We start from the raw sequence: 17050 nt of genomic DNA on the forward strand, positions 1-17050 counted from the left end.
CCGTATGTGTGATTAACATGGCCAGACATGCTTCACTGTGGTCCCTATAGTTTCTAGTGCAATATGGAGTTTGACGGGATTGAAGTCAGGGACCCATGTGGTACTTATCAGACGAGAATGAGCAAATGTTAAGTGACATATAACCCTCCAAGATGCAGATGATAGCATTATGAGAGGCAGCCAAGGGTATATAGTGTTTTGGAAATTCTCTGGAGGATATTGGGAAGAAGAGAAATTGTTAGGGAAGTAGCTGACAATAAAAAAGAGAGCCATTAATACAACTTTACCTTACTTTTGCTCTTATCATTATCATTTTCAATGATGTGAACTCTGTGCTAGGCGCAGGAGTATACATTTTATACATCTTATTATTCATTGTCTTCACAACTACAACTTGAGATATAATCTTGTTGTCTTTCAGTAGAGAGATGGGGGTTCACAAAGGTTATGCCTAAGGCTACATGGTTAATACTTTCTAAATCATTTTGGACAGTGGCTAAGAGCACAGACTCTGCATTCAAATAGTTTTTTATTGGGATCTGGAAAATCTAACATTTCTGACCATTAGAACCTCTGTCAATCAGAGGTATTTATTATTCAGTATTACTGAATAATCAGTATGACTGATTATTGAAAAGTAATCAGTATTACCTTTTTTAGAGCTTATCTCTTATTTTTATCTATAAAAGCTTCCAGTAGATTTTATTTTATTTTTTTTAATTTTTTTTAAGATTATTTATTTATTTATTTGAGAGAGAGGCAGTGAGAGAGAGCATGAGCAAGGAGAAGGTCAGAGGGAGAAGCAGACTCCCCGTGGAGCTGGGAGCTGAAGCAGTACTCCATCCTGGGACTCCGAGATCATGACCTGAGCAGAAAGCAGTTGTCCAACCAACTGAGCCACCCAGGCGTCCCTCATTATTACTTTTAATTGGGTGAATGTGTCCTTACTTGGCCTCATCACTGTACTTATCCATATATTCCTTTACTACCTATTTATTGAAGATCTATTATCTGACAGTACTAAGGTAGGCTCTGGACAACAGGGATAAAATATATTATCATCTCTTCCAAAATAAGGAGAAAAGAGTTAGTATAGCAGCTCCTTGTCTGGCCCAGAGTACCCATGGACAGTTATTTCTTTTCTATATCAGTGCCCTTTTCAGGCTCTAACAAGTCTCTCCAGGAAGCCCTTAGACGTTCTACATCAGCTTTGCAATTTACTATTTAAGAGAGAGATTCCTTCTTATTGCCCAAATGTTCTCCCAACAAGTTTGAATAAAACATTAACTGATCAATATAAAAAGTAGCCATAAAATTAGGCTACTGCAGTGACTGTCTGTGTTGACTTCTTTCTCCCTTTTACCTTACTTCCACATGATTTAACATTAAAGTTAAGGCAAGAAAAACAACAACAAAAGAACAGGAAAAGCAAATAAGATTTTAACAAGCTTTCAATAGACTGGCAAAAGAAGATGGGAAACTAGAAACATGAAAATAATAAGCAGTAACTCTGCCAAGAAATACAGCCTCCAAATGGTTCTTGAATGAGAAGTTTACTTATTTATTTGCATCTTTCAGTTCAGTTTTGTGTTAACTATTTTATCCCCTCTTGTTCTGAAAACTATTTGGATTTATTGCATCTCTTGGGGGGGGGGGTTGCATTTTTTGTTTGTTTCTCAACATCCAATCTCCTTATTTTAACATCTCTTTATGTTCAGATTTTTCAGATACCGTTTACTCTTTTTTTCCCCTACAAATAGAAATCATGGAATGAACAGAGTTATTGTTAGTGCACAAATAGCTCAAGACAGATCGTAAAGTCCCTAGTGATCAAGGAACTATATTATGCTGACTAGCTCCAGCAGCGACAGCAAAAAATTTTCATAAGCCAGATGCTTAGCTTTCAGCTCAACCCCATCAACTTACCCTCACCATGTGAGAATCCCCATTACTTTTCCAATAAGCCTATTGTCTTTCTGACCCTCAGAAAAATTCTGCAGTTTCTGAGGGTGTTTCCCAGCTTCATTCTTTCTACAATTGTATATAACTAAACATGGGAAAAGATGAGCATGCATTATTTTTTTTACCAACCATAGCAAATTCAGATGCAGAATTTTAAACCAGAGTAGAGTAGAAGTCTTTTGGATAAGATTCTACCACTTGTGGTATGAAAGCTTAGACATTGCTCATAAGCATGGATGGTGAATAAGGCAGTTTTCCTTTCCTAAAGAACAAAATTAGATTGGATATATCATAATTCAAGTTATAATCACTTAGAGTATCTGGACATGACAAAATGTTAACTTTTCTTTTAATTTACTGATTTTAACAAACAAAAACTCTCTATTTAGAGTTAGTGTTTTTAACATTAGATGAGCTGTTAAATTTTTTCAAAGTTTTTTTTTGTTTTGTTTTGTTTTGTTTAACATTGTCCATAGGACTTCAAAACCCATTAAATGGGAACAATGCATCTCTTAGAACTTTTCTCTCACAGCCACAAGGAAATTAAATCTCAGGAAGACTTTGTGTTGAGAATATCATATGTATAAATATAACATGGAGAGTGAATTATCCAGCCAGAAGAGCAACAATTTTCAGTGTCCTTTCCAATCCATGATTTTAGATATTTAGCCTAATATGAGTCAGCTATATGAGGCAGATCCTTACTACCTGGAGTAAATATGGTCCATGGTTGTGTGAAGAGAATTAGCCGATCTAGAATACAGGAAATGATGGTTCTGAACTACTGAAAGCCAGTCGGGTCACACTAATACATAATGTATATTAGTTTTCTAGGCTGTTACAAAACACTACAACCTTGATAGCTTATAACAACAGAAACTTATTCTTCTGTAGGTCTAGAGGTTAGAAGCCTAGAATTGAAGTACCAAAGGGGTCATACTTTCCATGAAGAGCCTAGGGGTGGATCCTTCTTTGCTCTTCTAGCTTCTATTGGCTATCAACAATCATAGGTATTCCTTGGTTTATAAATGTAATTCTTCAACTTCTGCTTTTGCCTTCACATAACCTTCTTTCTTATGTGTTTGAGTCTCTGTGTGTGTCCAGATTTCCCTCTTCTTAGAAGGATGCTGCATTTAAGGCCCACCCCAACACAGTATGACTTTATTTTAACTTGATTATATCTGCAAAGATGCCCATTTCCCAATAAAGTCACACTTACATGTTCCAGGGTGACACAAAACTTGAGGCAGTTGACAGTATCTAACTCTTCACACTCAGATTCCAAACTCCATTTCAGGTGCATATAACTAAGACATCTTTAAAACTTAACATGTTTGAATCTGAGCTCTTAGATCTCCTATCCCCCAGTATACTTTCTACCCACTGTCCTTTCCATCTCAGTTCAACAACAACTGCATCCTTTGAGTTGTTCAGGCCTAGAAACCAAGAATTATGACTTTAAAGTGTCCTTCTTTCAGAGCCTACATCCAGTACATCAAAAAATTCTTCTGGTGACAGCTGCAAATTAGATCTAGAATCTGGCCAGTTCTCACTCCCTCTACTGTGAATGCTGCTGTATGAGTTGCCATCATTTCTCATCTGTATCATTTCAATAGTCTTCCAACTGGTCTCCCACATCTACCTTTTTTCATCTACAGTGTTTTCAAGACACCAGATGGAGCAATCTGCTTAAAACATAGGTCAAATTCTATCACTCCTCTGTTAAAAATCCCTCCAGTGGCTTCCTATCTCATTCAGAGTAAAAGCCAGAACTTTAACAAGGTCCAATGTAGGCCTACATTCCTAACCTATCTGACCTTATCTTCCCATCTCCCTGTCTGCTGCATTTATACTGCCCTGTGTGTCATATACACTGGCTATGCTCTGACCTTGAGGTCTATGCATAACTATTCTCTCTATCCAAAGACAACTTTGAGTCACTAAAGTCTCCACACTGTTGGAGGAGTCAACGTGAGTTGGACAAAATCTTGTTCAAAATGATGTAAAATTAGGATGTCTGGGTGGCTCTGTCAGTTAAACGTCTGCCTTTGGCTCAGGTCATGATCCCAGGGTCCTGAGGTCAAGCCCCACGTCAGGCTCCTTCTTCAGCATGGATCCTGCTTCTTCTTCTCCCTCTGCCTACCATCACCTTGCTTGTGCTATCTGACAAATAAATAAATAAAATCTTAAAAAAAAAAAAAGATGTAAAATGAATTCACGTGTCATTCCAGGTTCTCTGAACTAGAGCAAAGAAAACTCCTATAAGTAACACTAAAGAAATACCTCTTTTCTTTTATTATTTTTTTAAGAATTTTATTTATTTATTTTACAGAGAAAGACAGTGAGAGAGGGAATACAAGCAGGGGGAGTGGGAGAGGGAGAGCAGGCTTTCAGCCTAGCAGGGAGCCTGATGTGGGACTTGATCCCAGGACCCTGCGATCATAACCTGAGCTGAAGTCAGATGCTTAACAACTGAGCCACCCAGGTGCCCCAACAAATACCTCTTTTCAATTGTTTAACTGCTTATAATAATAACAGTGATAACAATATAGTACTTTCAAAATACTTTTATGTGTGTACTAGACATTGTTAAACAGGTTTCATACTGTAATGTGGTCTATAAACTCTTGGTGAGTCCTAGATCCATTAGGATATTGAAAAGATAAACCCAAAGCCATTGCAAGAGAGAAAACAATATATAATTATGCAATAGATAGAAAAACTCCCTTGTCCTTCTTTAATACAAACACATCAACTCTAAGTGCCTAATTCTGGTTTCCTTGTCCCCTGGGTCCCCTGGTATGGATGTAAAGAAAGTACCAAGCCGCTTCCCAGCTTTTTTCAACACCTCTGGATCTGTCATCTGGATTTATTTCCTAACAAAACACAATTTAATAAGAATAGATTTTTCATAGGCTAACAGAATTGTCCAAGAAAACACTAGATAGCTTCAGACAACTAGTTAGCTTTAAACTCAAAAGGATAATGGACATTTTTTTATCTATTAAAACAAAGAATGAAATAAGGTGATAGTGAAACAAAAGACATAAGAATTTAAGGCAGAAAGTATTAAACAAAAGCCAGAGATGAAAGCTAAGCAGGTAGAGCTCAGGAAGGATGTGACAGAGAACAATGAAAACTGAACAGAGAGAAAAGACACATAAGAAACAAAAATAAGACATAACTTCAACAGAAAATACTGCAGGGATATTGCAAATAGGCTTGAGGAAACTGCACAAGATGAAACAGAATAAAATAACTTTAAAAATTGATTATAGAGGGGCACCTGGGTGGCTCAGTGGGTTAAAGCCTCTGCCTTCAGCTCCGGTCATGATATTAGGGTCCTAGGATTGAGTCCCACATCGGGCTCTCTGCACACCAGGGAGCCTGCTTCCTCCTCTCTCTCTGCCTGCCTCTCTGCCTACTTGTGATCTATCTGTCAAATAAATAAATAAAATCTTTAAAAAAATTGATTATAGAGAATATATTGTGTGAAAGACAGAAAAATGAAGTTTATTACATGTAAGAATAGTGTTCTGAGAAAGAGATTAGAAAACATGAATTAAAAAAAATGCAGTGAAAATCCACCTATTTTCATACTTAGGCAAAAGTTTGTATCTGCAGTTTAAAAAAAAAAAAGTGTGCCTGTTCCTCTACCATTAGTACCAACATATATTGACAAAGTAACTGAATATCAAGAATAAAGAAAGGGGGGGGGGGAACCGGGTTCCTATTTTCTGTAATTGGAATCCAGTTTGTTTGGAGCAACAATTTGGCTAAAAATAGCAAAAATGCTAAGTAATAGATTAAAAAATATATTTGAAGTATTGTATTGGATACCTGAAAAGACAGTGAGGATCTACTAAATGAAAATGTCTGTAAATGTAGGACCCCAGAGATATAAGTGGTACCCTGCACTGGAATAAACGGGCATTTGCTCTAAGAGCATTTGTTGCTGTTGGCAAACTTGGACCTTTGGTTTGGCAATCAGGGCCCATCCAACACAAAACAGAAGACAAATCCACCTTCAGCTCAAAGGCAAAGATAAATAGAAAGTAATGCTAAACTCAGAAGACACAGAAAAGTTGCTGTGATGTTGAACAGATAAAGGGTGGAAAAGAAAAGAGAATTAAATACAACTGTGAAAAGTTGTGGTTATCATATTGCTGTTGCATTGCTGTTGCTCATATTCATAGTTCAGATTCATGTCCCATGAGGATTTCAAGTAAATGCAAGGTTTGATATGGGATAGTTATAAATTTATAGAACTTGATAGAAAAGAACTTTATCCTAGGTCATAGAGAATCCATGCATCAAAGTAATTTTTCAAAGCAATGAGCAATACACAATTAAAAACATTAAAACACAAAGGAAACAATAAGAGAACCAACAAAACTAACCAGTGAAAGTAACTCATGAAATCTTCAGGCATGAAGCTATCTGACATGGTTTATAAGTACACTGTACTTACCATATGGTTTCCAAGAAGAGGCTGTAAGCCAGGAAACAGTGAAGGGAATTCCCAGGATGATCAATATGCACGAAGTCTTGTAGACTTTAAATTCAGGGTAGAAGAAAAAGACAAAATATCCCTAGAAGAAATTACCCAGGATTAAAAAGTGATTTCATGAGCTGCTTAGGATGTTTCTTTGTTTTTTAAGTGTTTAACAGCAAATAATGTAATATGAAAAGGCATTTGGAGCCTCCAAAAAGAATAAGAGTTGTATAGAAGAAGAACTTTTTACTTTGAGTCAGTAAACAACGATTTTATTTTCAATTTTTAAGATCAAAGTTTGTTCACTATTAAATCAAGTTCTAAAAATTAATGAAAATGGCATAAATATAAGTGAGAAAAAATAACTTGATCTAGACTTATCAAATACTCTTTTAAGTCATATAGTTCAGGTTTCTTATAGATCCTTTTAGACTATCTAGATATAAGCCAAACACTATTAATTTTCAACTTTTAAAACCAAACTTCAGACAAAACTAGACAGTATAATTTTGGCTGCTGAATTCAGAGAAAATGTGACAAAATTGGATAATGTAAAAGTAATAATATTGCTGATATAACTTCATTGAACAAAAAAATAAGGGTGGTATAATTGAAAAATAGTCATTCAAATTGAAAGTCAAAGATAATTATTTAACATTGATAAATACATATTTTGTATATTTAGTAGTCCCTTTAGTTATGAAACGAATGACACAGTAATTATGTGATGAAAATGGAAATAGGAATAAGTCACCGGACTGAAAGAAGTTGCTGCTTTAAATCTTCTCTTTTTTAAAATTATTTTTCAATCATTTGGATTTGTTATTCTTATCATAATTCTAAATATAATATTAGTTCGTGGGAATGTGTAGTCATCAGTTTCCTTATATACTCTGTCTAGGTGCTTTCATTGGAAAGATAACTAAACCTCAAAGTACCCTCTATTCATTTCAATATTGGTGACATCAGGATGAAATATTTCAATTCTGGAACCAAAAAAATATTTCAAATATAAAATTTATTATGTAAAATTACACTTTCCTAATTTGTAAAATTCAACTTAGTATTGTGGGAATTACATGAGCATATATTTGTATATAGCACTTATCACAGTCACTGGCACTGAATATGGGCTCAAATATAAGGAATGGCAACAAAGCACTGGGTCACTTCTGCTTTGAGAGCCTACCCTTGGTAAAGCACCCACTTGCCCTGAGAGGCAAATGTTTGTGTCCATGTGTGCTTGTGTAGTTGTGTTTCAAGATTCTTTATTACATTAGCTATGAAGAGTATCAAAGTTGTGTTTCCTTCCACAAACATTTTTTAACCGATAAAAACACCAACGTAATGAAAACAATATGGAAGCTTTCAAATTTTGGTGTAAGAAGGTATGATCTATAAAATAAATTTTGTAATTAATCTATTTTATTTAATCTATTTTCTTTAAAGCCACAAATAATTTGTCAAGATTTAAATTTTCCATTAATTCCTACAATACTATCCCCTACTTTTCATTCCAGCTTCTTGCCAGTGAGACTTCTGGACCCAAAGGATGGAGAATGAGAATGATTAGTTTTGTGGAATAGCCTTGTGTTAGAAGTAGGGGACTATGGAGATCCAGCCATGCCCATCAAAAGCTATGAAGCTTATGGTAAGTGTCCTGCTCCCTTTGGGGCTTCCTGTTTTCATGTAGCAAGCAGATTTAATGATTCCTAGTTTACATGGTACTGTCATATGAGTGCCCTGCCCTTTGTAATACAAGGGAAGAAATGGCAAAAGCAACAGTTATCATTTCCATTCCGCCTGGGCAAAAACATCTAGGCAGTTTTTCTGACTTACTTCTTCTGTACTGACAAAATTTAGTGTGTTCTGAATTATCTGTTTTTCATCCATGGATACTTTCTGTTAATATCAATAAAAATTATAAAATGACAGGTTTTCCCCCTATTAACATTGAGCATATAGTAATAGCATAAAATGATGTTGATCAATTAATTAATAAAGGCAGAACTCGAGTTGGCAGGGGGAAGAGAATCTATAATCTAAGCTATTTCTTCTTTTTAAAAATAGGAAAAAAAACACCAATAAACCTTATACTATAGGAAAATTTGTTTTCTTTTGTTTTGCTTTGTTAAAGAATCTTTTCTGTTCACTAGAAAGTTCTAACAAGGACCATTGTTGGAAGAAATGTATGGAAGAAAACCTGAAGGAACTTGACTTTTTGAAGAAACTGTTAACAGTTTAAAAATTTCAAACTCTGCTTTATGATTTGTCTCCAGCTGATTATTTCCTAAAACTTCATACTCTAGAAATATTTAATATCTTTGATGCCTCCTTGTTCTTGTGTTTGTTGTAGGCTCTCCCAATTCAAATATACCTATTTTTATCCAACAATATCTACTTATCGGTCATAACTTAACTCACCACTCATCTGACCCCAAGGATTGGTCATCACACTCATGATCACCTTGATGCCCTCCACCCACCTCTTAAACTCCTCCAATCTCAGTTCCTAGAACCTGTTCTTTTTGCTATACTCATTCCCATTCAGTGTATGGGCAATGATATTTTTGCACACTTGCCTTTCTTCCTACGTTGAAGACAAGGGGTTAAGGATTGATTTGTATTCATCAGTAAAATTCCAACATTGAGCCAAGAGTTTGATAAACAATACAATTTGATGAATTTGTGATTGAATGAGTGGGCCCTGACTCTAATCATTTTGATGGTTTTATTAGTATACATTTATCATTAACCCATTATTTTTGTTTATTTTTTTAGCAGTTTTACTGAGATCTCATTTGCATACTATAATATTCACCCATTTGAACTGAACAATTCAGTGATTTTTAGCATCTCTTTTTAGGTGGGTACTTCCCACAATTCTGGCAAAAAAAACAGTTCTGGAAATCTTACATGGATCAGCTATGTAGTTTGAACTTAAGGATAAATAGTGAATAAAGAGATCAAGAAGGAGGATGAGAAGGCAATATAATGATTTCAATGCTCTCAACAAAAATACTTGTTAAAGAGAAATATATGAGATTAATTGCTACTTAAGGAAAGGTGATTTTTTTTTTAAGTTTCTATTTATTTATTTGACAGACAGAGAGAGAGGAGGAAGCAGGCTCCCTGCTGAGCAGAGAGCTTGATGCGGTGCTCAATCCCAGGACCTTGGTATCATGATCTGAGCCAAAGGCAGAGGCTTTAACACACTGAGCCACCCAGGTGCCCAGGAGAGGTGAATTTTCAGTGAGATTTATGATATATCTTATTCAGGAACAATTAAGTTAAATCCCTCTAAACTTAATTTTTTACTACATTCATTATACCCCCCTTCAAATACTGCCTGATATTTTGTGTTTTATGTCTACATGGAAAAAAAAAAAACGTGAATTATATTTCTATATTTCTTTTCAGGATTTATTGTCTACTTTGCAATAATAGAAACAAAATACCCAAACAGTGAATCAAACTGAGAAACAGAAGAATACAATGGAAGAAATTATGTATCCTCACACAGAGAACATATGATAGGAATCATGAGATCACAGCCCCATTTTGTCTTTTAAAATCTGAACATTTCAGTAATAGTTTGTAAGTCTGACTAATTTCATTTCTCCACTTCAAATTACTAGATGAGCTTTGTCTTTAACTACTTATCACTCTGAAGGAATGAAGGGTTTCAGAATGAGCTTCCCCAAAATGTGTCACTTTGCCATGTGGATTACTTTGAGTTGAATTCAGTTAAGGTCCAAAAGACTCAGGAAGAGCTTGTACCTCCCCCTCAACTGCCTAAAAGAATTTAGATAGAAGGCCTGATCCAGAAATAACTATAAAGAATATGGGCTAGGTGTTGTAAGCTGGGAATAAGCTCAACAGGGCCTGCCAATCGAATTCATCTGTGTCCCACTGTCACTGCACAACAAGACAAACATTTGTTTACCAAGCATCAGCTCTTTCTATCTGCTATATCATCTTTCTCTCCTTTGAGGTCTCAGATTCCTACTCCATTCTCCTTAGCACAGGATGGCATACAAACCTCAATTGCCTAATTGCCTGTGGGTCCCAGATTCTTATGAAGATCCTGAATGTGTATAATTAAATTTGTTTTTCTCCTCTTAATCTTTTGTATCAATTTACCAGCCAAAGAACCTAGAAGAGTAAGGGAAATTTTCTTCTTCTCCAATAAGAACAAGGTGTAAGAATGTAGCCCTCTATTTATAAAAATCAACTCACTTACTCCCACCATTTCTTGATGAGAGGTTGACAACCTTTAAACAGTTTCAAATTACATCTTATAGTAGGAACCTAAAGAGAATAAAGAATTCAACTGAAATCCTGAGGATATTTTAAGAAATAATTATCCAAATGGTGTTACTAAAACTGTATCAGAAAAGCCCACCCTCAGTCTGCTTTACATCTCTCCTACCTCCTCCAAGGGAAAAATAGTGAATAAGAAAATTAAATCATTAGCACAATTATTTGAATCTTGTGAAACTACTTCCACACCCTTGAAGTTTGGAGGTTAGTCTTATTTCTCAATTAGCTGAAAGTATATTAAATTGGATCTCTGAATTTAGGGAGTTGTCCATCAACAACTAACAGCTTGTTAATTGTTTGTAAATGTCCATGTCCCTTAACCTGGCAATATTTTATTTCTTACTCCTTTCATTTGGTGTTACCAAATTCTACATATATTCTAATATGGTGTTACCATATTCTACATTTCTTGAAACATTTTTTTATAACTTAAGCTCCCTTTTATGATTATTCAGGTATTCACTCTTATGTCAGAAGCATCTTAATATTTCTTTATTGCATCACTAACTGCATATCCATCTGCATTATACATTTCTTGCCCCCACTGCCAGATATATTCTACTGATTACAAGGCCACTTACCTTATAAATACCTTGCAATGAACTTTTATGAAAAGTCTTGTTCTATAGCAAAGTCATTCACCCTGCAAAACAGCAAATAAGTAGGGTGTTGCATTATGTCCCCTTTAAGCAATAATTCGCTGCTTTGCAACTCTGTGGCCTGATGCTTCCTAATTTGTAATGCACAAGTCTCTGTTAAAAAAAAAAAAAAAAACATATTCCATTTCTGTTTACAGAGCTAACGCTTGATGCAAAAAGAGATAGAAAATAAGATTGGTCCTTTATTGGTGATAATTATACCAACAATACTGAGCAAGATATGGAAGGGTTAGATAAAAGCAAATGAACTTACTTTTTAAATTGAGTTTACTAGATATAATCATATAACGAAGTACAAATCTTTTAGCTGTTCAATTAAAACTATCTTTTTTCCCAATAATTTAGGGGTCCATTTTTATATTATTTTGCATAAGTATTTCAACCAATTTCCATAAATTTGCATTTTGTTAAAAAAGCCCTAATGCCAATTATGTAAAATAAATGTAATTAATTGGTGCATTCTACAGCAACTGCATTCAAGCCTTGTTCACAATCAGACTCTTCAATGGCTGAGTTTGGGGAACTGTGGGCTGCAAAACCTGCAAAAGTCCACCTCATAGCCCTCACAACAAACTGTAAATTGAGATTGGGAAATGCTTCCCAGAGGGGTTAAAATATATCAGATAAGGGATGCCTAAGTAGCTTCATTTTAGTAAGCTTCATTTAATGCCTAAAAATAGTGAAAGACCTATTTGTGCCGACATCTTCATCTTCACGTATCCATCACTTGTGTATGTAATCCTCAGGCTGACTTGGCCAACTTAACCTGTGAGTATAATTCTGCTCTTTCCAGAATATCCCTCTGCCAGAGAAAAGTAGAAAGAGGAATAATTGCTCATAGGAAACTTTATTTTCCAATTCACAGTTAGTTCAGGAAACACCAGGAAAACGTTCTTACCTTTTTAAACACAGTAAAGTGTATGTATGTTTTTAAACACAGTAAAGTGTTCTTCATGTTGTGCATTTATGCTTTCCCAGAGAGTTCATGCCACCCATGTACATGTTGCATGTTTCCTAATATGAAGAAACAAAAACCTGTAGTGACAACATTAACTGTAGTTCAAAAACCATTTGCTGCTTGTAAGCCTGGGAGTGACCATCTCCATATTTTAATCATCAGAATCTCTGATCAAACTAGAAGGCTATAATAATTGGCTGAATTGAATATACCCATTGAATTTCTTCAAATTCAAGTCTATATATTTAGAAGCTTTAATGCAGTGGAGATGGAAAAAGAAGTGAACGACTGGTCTTCTCATCTAACTTTGAGTTGCAAGTGAAGCATATCTTAGTTATATCTTAAATTGATTCTAACGAGAATGCTCCCTTAGGGCTTAAAAATATTTTTACTTTTTTTTTATATAATTTTTTATTTTTTATAAACATATATTTTTATCCCCAGGGGTACAGGTCTGTGAATCACCAGGTTTACATACTTCACAGCACTCACCAAAGCACATACCCTCCCCAATGTCCATAATCTCACCCCCTTTACCCAAACCCCCTCTCTCCAGCAACCCTCAGTTTGTTTTGTGAGATTAAGAGTTACTTATGGTTTGTCTCCCTCCCAATCCTAATTTGATAAATATTCAGGAGGACAGGCTGTCCCTCCTTTGAAAACTTGGGATGTTCTAAAATGTTTGAACTTCAACTCACATGGCTAGAGTCACCTTTTTGTATTAGGTTTTCATTCAGTTTGTGTTGGTAACACCCATGGAAATCTGGTAGCTCTAGGGTGGTAGGTCACACAGAGAGGAGGAAGCCTGTAGGACTGTTCTCACATGTTTCCCTGGGATCCTGTACTAACAGCCTTGTTTGGACAGATGATAGATGTCTATGCAGCTACGAGATTTAAATTTACAAAAGGCAGAATTGTATTGTGTATTACACAGACCTGCTATGTGGGGCAAGGTTGAGCCTATCAGGTTGGGGCAGTAATTGAAAAAAATAACCCAGCCTACTTAATAGTATCTTCTGGTAAACTCTATGTAGGATTAAGTTTTATTCCCTATACTGGACCCAGAGGTTACCATAATCATTATTTCTTACAAAGCAACTGGTTCTCAGAATTTTTACATTAGAGGTTTCTAAATGCCTCACTTTTTACTTCCTTATGTCAGAGAAGATATGAGGGATGTTGTGTATATTTCCAAAAAATAATACATACTAGTTCTCCATTAAGCCCACTTTGAATGAAATTGATTGCTCAAAGGTGATAACTAATATATACACCCCACAACAAAGAGATGTAATGAACTGTGACCAAAGCCCATGTGTCCATTAGCTGCGGAAGCTCTTATTGCCTGCCACCAAATCCAGTGGCAGAAGAACCACAAAGCTTTTGGTCCATAATTAATTTTTAATAAGATCTGATGTCACACACTCAGAAATTTAGAAACTTCTAAGCGTGAGAGGAGACCTGTTGTCTCAGAGATACCCAGTGTATCTCAGTAAATATAGTGGATCTCCCACTGAATTTTAAGTACTTCTTATGTTAAAGTTTGATTGGTTCTTGAGAAAATCAACACTTCTGAGTAGAGGGTAAGTTATAGAAAGAGTATAAACATACCCTTTCATTACCATTAGCTCCTGGAAAAAGGCCCCCAGGTGAGCAAGTATTCTGAAAAGAAAGGTGTGTGTGTGTGTGTGTGTGTGTGTGTGTGTTGTTTGGGAAAGTTTTGTGTAATGGAATATTTTCAGTATTAAATTGTTTGCTTCTCTCTGGCCCTGATCTCATCTTTCTAGACTTGGTTCTACTCAAATAAAACTCATTTCACGCAGGAAAAGGTGACTATGGGTAGGAGTACTCAATTTTAGCATAGTGGGAGCCAAGTCAACATTTTTGAATTAGAATATCATGTTATTCAGCAGTGCTATGAAAGTACCAAACTTCATGAAGCTAAGATTGTTATTTTGAACTTTTGGTGATGACAAGGTAGATACCTTCCTGTCATTTACTAACCAACATTTGGGTTTCTTCTATGCAATACTTCATGCAACAGATGGCATTTTAACATAAGATAACTAAAGGTGATCTTGCAAACCTCCAACTAGATGGCACTTTATTTTTTTATACATCTATAATATGGAACATTGTACAAAGAACATAGCTTATCTTCACAAAGGCCTTGAAGGAAATAGGTCTGAGTTAGGTTGGAAAAAATAAAACTCAGAGAGGATATAAGACTTGCATATACCATGTTAATTGGAAGCTTTTAGGTACAGACTGACACCAGATCAGATATTTTCAGCTTTACCAAAAGCTTTCAGTTGGACCTCATTATTGTCTGCTCAGTATAGTGGGTCCTGTTACTACAAGACCCGTGGCTAGGTGAGAAGGGTGATGGTTATGTTAAAGCAAATCTGGAGAAGTAATGATTTTTCAGGGGAAAAAACAAAGTCATGGGTGAGAGGAAGGGAAGTGTCATGGAAGACATTTGCTAGCAAGACAGGGAAAGGACAAAACATTGCCCAGAGAAAGGTCAAAAAAGAGGCTCAAGAAAGGAGACAAGTGGAAAATGCATAAGCAAGGCTGATTTGGGGGGTATGAGATATATAATCATTCATATTCTTCCCTAACAGGTCTTTGAGAAAATCTATGTTGATTGACAGACACACTGGTGTGAGTAGAATCTGTCCAGGTAATGAGATATATTAGGTCAAAGCTGACATGAAGTAGAGTAGTGTTTCATAACCAGAGTACTGGACAGCTGGGTTACAGTATTATTTTTAAATCATCTGTTCATGTTTGTTTTATAGATTAGATTAAAAGGTGCTCACAATTTTCATATGAAATGTGACATATAGTAGACACTTACTGCATTTTGTTTGAAACCCTTACTGTGTGAAGCTACATTCTATTTGAAACTTTCTTTCTAGCTATCCTACAAGGAATATCCAGAATTAATAACAGCCCCAGCACCTAAAGAAATGTATTATGCTCAAAGCTTGTTTTTATACTTAATTATTATATTTATTTATATCCTACCTTGTCCCAGAAAGGGTTCATGATGGATATATCCTTTAGGGTTTTTTGTTGTTGTTTTGATTTGTTTCTTAGCTTATTCTTTGTTGCAAATAATAAAAGTCTATAATGGGTGATTTCAGCAAAAGTAAATTTACTAGAAAGATATTGGGTAGCTTGCAAAATCAGTATATAGACCAGAAAACTAGACCACATACACACAGTTTCAAGCAGAACAAAAACAATCAGGGCTGGAGAAACTGTTGAGACCCTATATCAGGGTACCAGTTAGGATAAATGAACATCAATTATGTTTTCAGATCTTATATCTTGCTTGCAGAGATTTGAAGTTCTAGGAGAATGAATCTGATTGGTTGAGCACAATTCTTATGCTAACCTATTCATTGGCCTTATTTAGTTTGAGAGAAAAGATGTGGTCAGAGGAGCCTATAGTGTTTCCAAGGATTCCTTCAGCTCCCGTAGTGGTGGAATTAATTATTTAGAGTCCCATCAAGACTGCAATCAGTGGAGGGTTATTGCATGAAAGAAAATATGAGGGTTTTTGGAAAGCACCCATGGATGCTGAGAAGCCAAAACATAAATATCCACAGCATTTGGGTACTTTCTTTAGTGGTTCTTTCCATGTTCAGAGACCAAAAATTGTCAAAGCAGCTCAAAGTATTGACGTTTGTAGTTAGAGACCAGGAGTAAGAGGAAAAATGAGAGGTCAAATACATACAACCACATGCACAAACACATACACACATGTATATGCACACAAATATGTACATAGATCCCAAGTCCACCAGGGTTTTTTGAGGAAGTTCTGAAGAGAGGTGAATACTACTACTTCAGTAAAAGAAGGAATTTCTGATATGAAACAAAAGAAGATGATTTTGGATTGGTTCTTGTTTTCCTTTGTGTTTGAATTGTTTTCCCCAGATGCCTTGAAGCTAAGCTTTCTTTCATTCATCAAAGAAATTGTAGTTCTTACCAAACAGCAATATCCTCTCCCAATTTCCAACAGCTGTCTATCTTAAAGAGGTTATCTAGAGATTTAAGAGTATCTAAAAGACCGTTGAATCTTGATTATGAATGGTTAAGAAGAAACCAATACTGAGGAATTGTGAAGACTGGGCTAGTTGAGGAGCTCATCATTTCTATCTGTCACTGACAAGTCACCAGGCTACTGTAATTCAAAATCATTAGTTATATCTTCTTGAAGCACAGTGGCAAAGCAACAGAAAAGCAGCAGACACTGGAGTGTTTCGGAGGATAGATTCTTTTCCTCTATTCACTGGCCATATTCTGAGGACCCCACTAATTAAAAACAAAAAACAAAAAACAAAAACAACAACAAAAAAAATACATGACAGCAATACCACACTAGATTCATGCCAATATTTTAAATATGCAGCAAAGTTGCAAATTTTGCTGATTCACAATTCTATAGTAGGAAAAGGAATTCTGATAATCTTCTTTTGAGAATACTCTCAAAAAAATACCCAGAAAGATGGCATTTGTTACTCTTTTATAGGAAAGATTGGAAGGCAACTAAAGAAAGTTTTCAAAATCTTGAAGAGATAAAAATATAATGTGCCAAAGTAACAAACTGAAGCAAAACTGAATTTGTTAAATACACGTTTT

Source organism: Mustela nivalis (assembly GCF_964662115.1).
Source record: "Mustela nivalis genome assembly, chromosome: 4".
Classification (NCBI taxonomy): Eukaryota; Metazoa; Chordata; class Mammalia; order Carnivora; family Mustelidae; genus Mustela; species Mustela nivalis.